Raw genomic sequence first — 7500 nt, forward strand, 5'->3', positions numbered from 1 at the left:
AGGTACAATGCATCTGTTTTTATTTTATTTTTTATTTTTTATCTCAATACCAAATTATTTCTGGGTAACAATTAAGTACCTGTGATTGTTTATTTTTTTTCACACTTTAATTGTAAACAAAGATAGCTTCAGCAAAGAGCAATTTGTCAAGGAAGAATTTAGCTAGGATTCTCTGGGAGTGGTCTGAGTGTGGAGGGGGGAAACTGAAAACGAGCTGTTATTGGCTGAGAGGTTTAGAACTCTCTTTCTTATTGGTCTATTAAGTCAATGGACTTAAAGTGGCAAAAAAAAGGCATGTGAACCCTTTGGAATTAACTGGATTTCTGCATCAACTGGTCACACAATTAAGTCACAACAATAGACAAACACAGTCATCAAATCAAATGTATTTATAAAGCCCTTCGTACATCAGCTGATGTCTCAAAGTGCTGTACAGAAACCCAGCCTAAAACCCCAAACAGCAAGCAATGCAGGTGTAGAAGCACGGTGTGCTTAAACTAATAACACACAAATTATGGTATTTTTCTTGTCTATATTGAATACATAATTTAAACATTCACAGTGTAGGTTGGATAAGGTATGTGAACCCCCCCAAGGCTAATGACTTCTCCAAAAGATAATTGGAGTCAGGAGTCAGTTAACATGGAGTCCAATCAATGAGATGAGATTGGAGATGTTGGTTAGAGCTGCCCTGCCCTATAAAACACTCATAATTTGAGTTTGCTGTTCACAAGAAGCATTGCCTGATGTGACCCAGGCCTCAAACAGAAGAGACCTCAGAAGACCTAAGATGAAGAATTGTTGACTTGCATAAAGCTGGAAAGGGTCACAAAAGTATCTCTAAAAGCCTTGATGTTCATCAGTCCACTAAGACCAAGTGTCTATAAATGGAGAAAGGTCAGCACTGTTGCTACTCTCCCTGAGTGGCCGTCCTGCAAAGATGACTGCAAGAGCACAGAGCAGAATGTTCAATGAGGTTAAGAAGAATCCTAGAGTGTCAGCTAAAGACTTACAGAAATCTCTGGAACATGCTAACATCTCTGTTGATGAGTAAAACACTAAACAAGAACGGTGTTCATGGGAGGACACCACGGGAGAAACCACTGCTGTCCAAATAAACCATCATTTCAGCACGTCTTAAGTTTACAAAAGAGTGGCCCAGTCAGAGTCCTGACCTCAACCCGATTGAGATGCTGTGGCATGACCTCAAGAGAGCAGTTTGCACCAAACATCCCAAGAATATTGCTGAACTGAAACAGTTTTGTAAAGAGGAATGGTCCAAAATTACTTCTGACCATTGTGCCGGTCTGATACGCAACTACAGAAAACGTTTGGCTGAGGTTATTGCTGCCAGAGGAGGGTCAACCAGTTATTAAATCCAAGAGTTCACATACTATTTCCACCCTGCATTGGGGAATGGGAAAGAGGGTGATACCTAGTCAGTTGTACAACAGAAAGAGGGTGATACCTAGTCAGTTGTACAACAGAAAGAGGGGGATACCTAGTCAGTTGTACAACAGAAAGAGGGGGATACCTAGTCAGTTGTACAACAGAAACAGGGGGATACCTAGTCAGTTGTACAACAGAAAGAGGGGGATACCTAGTCAGTTGTTGGGATACCTAGTCAGTTGTACAACAGAAAAGGGGGATACCTAGTCAGGGATACCTAGTCAGTTGTACAACCTAGTCAGTTGTACAACAGAAAGAGGGGATACCTAGTCAGTTGTACAACAGAAAGAGGGGGATACCTAGTCAGTTGTACAACAGAAAGAGGGGGATACCTAGTCAGTTGTACAACAGAAACAGGGTGATACCTAGTCAGTTGTACAACAGAAAGAGGGTGATACCTAGTCAGTTGTACAACAGAAAGAGGGGGATACATGTCAGTTGTACAACAGAAAGAGGGTGATACCTAGTCAGTTGTACAACAGAAAGAGGGTGATACCTAGTCAGTTGTACAACAGAAAGAGGGTGATACCTAGTCAGTTGTACAACAGAAAGAGGGGGATACCTAGTCAGTTGTACAACAGAAAGAGGGGGATACCTAGTCAGTTGTACAACAGAAAGAGGGGGATACCTAGTCAGTTGTACAACAGAAAGAGGGTGATACCTAGTCAGTTGTACAACAGAAAGAGGGTGATACCTAGTCAGTTGTACAACAGAAAGAGGGGGATACCTAGTCAGTTGTACAACAGAAAGAGGGTGATACCTAGTCAGTTGTACAACAGAATACATTCAACTGAAATGTGTCTTCTGCATTTAACCCAACCTCCTCTGAATCAGACAGGTGCGGGGGGGGCTGCCTTAATCGACATCCACGTCTTCGGCATTCGTGGAACAGTGTGAATATTTACACGGTGTGTTCATTTGCTTGTGTGTTTATTAGTTCAAGCAGACTGTGTTTATTTACTGTTGTGACTTAGATGAAGAGCAGTTAAAAAATGTGTAACAAATTTATGCAGAAATTCAGATAATTCCAGAAGGTTCACATACTTTTTCTTGCCACAGTACATAGTTTATTGACTGTCCAGCTGCCTAGTAATCACTGTGCACAGTCAATGGACCTACATTCATATGGGTTGACTGTCCAGCTGCCTAGTAATCACTGTCCAGCTGCCTAGTAATCACTGTGCACAGTCAATGGACATTCTACATTCCAGCTGCCTAGTAATCACTGTGCAGCTGCCTAGTAATCACTGTCCAGCTGCCTAGTAATCACTGTGCACAGTCAATGGACTTACATTCATATGGGTTGACTGTCCAGCTGCCTAGTAATCACTGTGCACAGTCAATGGACCTACATTCATATGGGTTGACTGTCCAGCTGCCTAGTAATCACTGTGCACAGTCAATGGACCTACATTCATATGGGTTGACTGTCCAGCTGCCTAGTAATCACTGTCCAGCTGCCTAGTAATCACTGTGCACAGTCAATGGACCTACATTCATATGGGTTGACTGTCCAGCTGCCTAGTAATCACTGTGCACAGTCAATGGACCTACATTCATATGGGTTGACTGTCCAGCTGCCTAGTAATCACTGTGCACAGTCAATGGACCTACATTCATATGGGTTGACTGCAGCTGCCAGTAATCACTGCTGCCTAGTAATCACTGTGCACAGTCAATGGACCTACATTCATATGGGTTGACTGTCCAGCTGCCTAGTAATCACTGTGCACAGTCAATGGACCTACATTCATATGGGTTGACTGTCCAGCTGCCTAGTAATCACTGTGCACAGTCAATGGACCTACATTCATATGGGTTGACTGTCCAGCTGCCTAGTAATCACTGTCCAGCTGCCTAGTAATCACTGTGCACAGTCAATGGACCTACAGTCAATGTTGACTGTCCAGCTGCCTAGTAATCACTTCATATGGTTGACTGTCCAGCTGCCTAGTAATCACTGTCCAGCTGCCTAGTAATCACTGTCCAGCTGCCTAGTAATCACTGTGCACAGTCAATGGACTTACATTCATACAGGCTGCCTGACTGTCCAGCTGCCTAGTAATCACTGTCCAGCTGCCTAGTAATCACTGTGCACAGTCAATGGACCTACATTACATTCACTGTCCAGCTGCCTAGTAATCACTGTCCAGCTGCCTAGTAATCACTGTGCACAGTCAATGGACCTACATTCATACAGGTTGACTGTCCAGCTGCCTAGTAATCACTGTCCAGCTGCCTAGTAATCACTGTGCACAGTCAATGGATCTACATGACTGTCCAGCTGCCTAGTAATCACTGTCCAGCTGCCTAGTAATCACTGTGCAGCTGCCTAGTAATCACTGTCCAGCTGCCTAGTAATCACTGTGCACAGTCAATGGACTTACATTCATACAGGTTGACTGTCCAGCTGCCTAGTAATCACTGTCCAGCTGCCTAGTAATCACTGTCCAGCTGCCTAGTAATCACTGTGCACAGTCAATGGACTTACATTCATACAGGTTGACTGTCCAGCTGCCTAGTAATCACTGTCCAGCTGCCTAGTAATCACTGTCCAGCTGCCTAGTCAATCACATTCCACTGTCCTGCCTAGTAATCACTGTCCAGCTGCCTAGTAATCACCGTGCACAGTCAATAGACCTACATTCATACAGGTTGACTGTCCAACTGCCTAGTAATCACTGTCCAGCTGCCTAGTAATCACTGTCCAGCTGCCTAGTAATCACTGTCCAGCTGCCTAGTAATCACTGTGCACAGACATTCATACGGGTTAACTGTCCAGCTCGCTCGCTAATAATTACTAGACAGTCAGGGAGCATAGAAAATTCCCCAAAAGATGGATAGAGGACTACTTTTTTGCACATTTTTAGGAAATAAAATCTAATTTCAGGTGACTGTCCAGCTGCCTAGTAATCACTGTCCAGCTGCCTAGTTTCACTCCCAGCTGCCTAGTAATATTACCGTAAGAGACTGTGTAGACTTCACCTAGTAATCACTGTCCAGCTGCCTAGTAATCATTGCACAGTCAATGGACCTACATTCATACAGGTTGACTGTCCAGCTGCCTAGTAATCACTTCACCTGTAACGCTGTATAACATTACCGTAAGAGACTGTCCAGCTGCCTAGTAATCACTTCACCTCAATGATAATCGCTGTATCCAGCTGCCTAGTAAGAGACTGTCCAGACTTCACCTTGTATCACTGCACAGTCCGCTGCCTATAACATTACAGTCAAGAGACTGTGTAGACTTCACCTTGATACTGTCCAGCTGCCTAGTAATCACTGTCCAGCTGCCTAGTAATCACTGTGTAGACTTCACCTTGATAACCCTGCATTACCTTACCTAGTAAGAGACTGTGTAAAGTTCCAGCTGCCTAGATAAGCCTGCACATTGGACTTACATTCATAAGAGACTGCCTAGTAATCACTGTTCCCTAGTAATCCTGCATTGCCTAGTAATCACGTCCAGCTGTAGTAAGACTTCCCTTGATAACCCTGCATTACCTAATAAGAGACTGTGTGCCTAGTAATCACTTCAGCTGCCTTGTAATCCCTGTCCATTACCTTAATCCGTCCAGACTGTGTAAGAGTTCAGCTGCCTTGTAATCCCTGCATTACCTTACCGTGAAGAGACTGCCTAGTAATCACTGTCCAGCCCTAGTAATCACTGTCCAGCTGCCTTAATCACTGTGCAGAGACATTGTAGGGTTAACTTGATAGCCCTGCATTACTAGACAGTCAGAGACTAGAAAATTCCCCAAAAGATGGATAAGGACTACTTTTTGCACATTTTTAGGAAATAAAATTACCGTAAGAGACTGTGTAGACTTCACCTGGGGCAAAATGAGTTTGACATCCCCGCTGTATAATATTACCGTAAGAGACTGTGTAAAGTTCACCTTGATAAGCCTGCATTACCTTACCGTAAGAGACTGTGTAGACTTCACCTTGATAAGCTGTATAACATTACCGTAAGAGACTGTGTAGACTTCACCTTGATAACGCTGCATAACATTACCGTAAGAGACTGTGTAGACTTCACCTTGATAACCCTGCATTACCTTACCGTAAGAGACTGTGTAGACTTCACCTTGATAACCCTGCATTACCTTACCGTAAGAGACTGTGTAAAGTTCCCCTTGATAAGCCTGCATTACCTTACCGTAAGAGACTGTGTAAAGTTCACCTTTTAAGCCTGCATTACCTTACCGTAAGAGACTGTGTAAAGTTCACCTTGATAAGCCTGCATTACCTTACCGTAAGAGACTGTGTAGAGTTCACCTTGACAAGAAAGCAGTAGAGTTGTGATTGCTGTCAGTGAAACCCAGCTAGTTGCTATTGTTGGGGAATAATCAGAATTAGTTGGTAACATAGGTAAGATGTTTTACATTCATCATATGTTTGTAAGTTACTTCTCATCAGAATGTTATTTTTGTATAATACCGTGGTGGGGTTGCAGTATCTGTTCTCTGTCAAGACTAAGTTATTTGGGCCGGAGAGAGGGGAGAGGTCAAGCGTGTATCTCTTGGCTCCACAATGTCGGTGTGCCAGTCAATGTGTCTCTGTGACCTTGTCAAGATAGGATGGATTTGATATATGCCTGTTATATGTGGATTTGGTTTATGGTTCTGAGTTTGAGAAAAGAACATAGTTTAGGAGACAAAGCTGAACGATAAATTACGCCAATGCTGTCTGGCTATGTGTGTCTTTGCTATAAAGGATCTCAGTTGCAATGTGTAAGGGTCTCTCAGAGAATTCATTTAAAGACACTGAATTGATCTGAGAGTCACAGGGTTGTGATGGAGCTCATATAATTAAAGATGGACTTTGTGATAACTCTGACTTGTGTGTGGTTTGCTCTCATGATTTGGTAAATACAGGAAATTTCCACGACAAGATACATCCTTTAATCAAAGTCAACAACACAGACGGAACAGACTTTGTTTCAAAGATACATTTTGTTTCGTTAAGTTGTAGGGCAGCGAGCGAAAACACAAAGAAACAGTTGAAACATCCAGTTGAGAAAGTTTATTCAGAAGTCAGTAGTGAATTGGAAACAGTCAGCGTTAAAATCCTATACAATGACGACATATGATGAAGGTGGAGGGAGTTAGTTGTGTTCACTGCAAAGAAAACACAAACCTTACCCAGAAAATCAACGATAGGCAGATTCTCACATACCAATTCTTTATAGTCCCTGTCATTTAAAAACTTTAAAAAACATTTTTTTTTTTTTTTTGGGGGGTATAAATGCAAACCTGTTAATCTAATGCAATGTTAATACAAAATAAAAGTCATGATAAATTCCACATAAAAAAAAAATGAAATGAAAATAAAATCCTATATACAAACCTCTGTACAAAGCGGGAATATGGATAGAAAAAGATAAACCACTGAATAAAAATGGATGCTTTCTGTAACTATGGATACAAAAGATAAACCACAGAATAAAAAGCATGTTTTCTGTTACTATGTGCTCCCAGCTCCTAAGAGCAGATGGGAGGGGTCAGAATGTTGGTCGTCACTCACCAGCCTGTCTATTGGTCAAAGACAGAACCAGAGAACGCTTCATTCACCTGGTTCTGATTCTATATTCATTTCACTCATTCTAAAGATTCTATAGGTTCTATCTCATAGCATTACAAAGGCCTGAACTAAGTGGCATCACGTGGAGAATGGAGTCCTAGATGGTAGATAGCATCAATACATTCAGTGACCAGTAATCATGTGAAACTGATTCACCTATCTAACCTATGGTAAAGTAGACCGCATCATCACACTTCAGGCAAAAATTGAAAAGGATCAATGAGGCTCTGCCACAAAATGGCACCCTATTCCCTACGTAGTGCACTACTTTTAACCAGAGCCCTATCGGCCGTGGTCAAAAGTAGTGCACTATATGGGGAATAGGGTGCTGTTTGGCACACATCCTAGATGAATGGCTCAATAAGGAGTGTTGCCTGAGTGAGATACTCTTCTTCCACTCCTGGTCAGACTGCGGCTGTTTCCCCAAATGGCACCCTGTTCACTATATAGTGCCCTACGTTT

General features: G+C 42.5%; 1 protein-coding gene across 1 annotated transcript in view; it reads right to left on the reverse strand.

The window, feature by feature from the left end:
• Positions 1-6465: 6465 nt before the first annotated feature.
• The window catches only part of LOC121844127 (dedicator of cytokinesis protein 1-like), a 34177-nt gene continuing 33142 nt past the window's right edge, over positions 6466-7500 (reverse strand). Inside the window, exon 6 of the mRNA XM_042314043.1 lies at positions 6466-7500. This exon is cut by the window's right edge and continues 244 nt beyond it. The gene's annotated coding sequence lies outside the window, so the exon portion shown is untranslated.

Source organism: Oncorhynchus tshawytscha, unplaced genomic scaffold (genome assembly GCF_018296145.1).
Source record: "Oncorhynchus tshawytscha isolate Ot180627B unplaced genomic scaffold, Otsh_v2.0 Un_contig_949_pilon_pilon, whole genome shotgun sequence".
NCBI classification, from domain to species: Eukaryota; Metazoa; Chordata; class Actinopteri; order Salmoniformes; family Salmonidae; genus Oncorhynchus; species Oncorhynchus tshawytscha.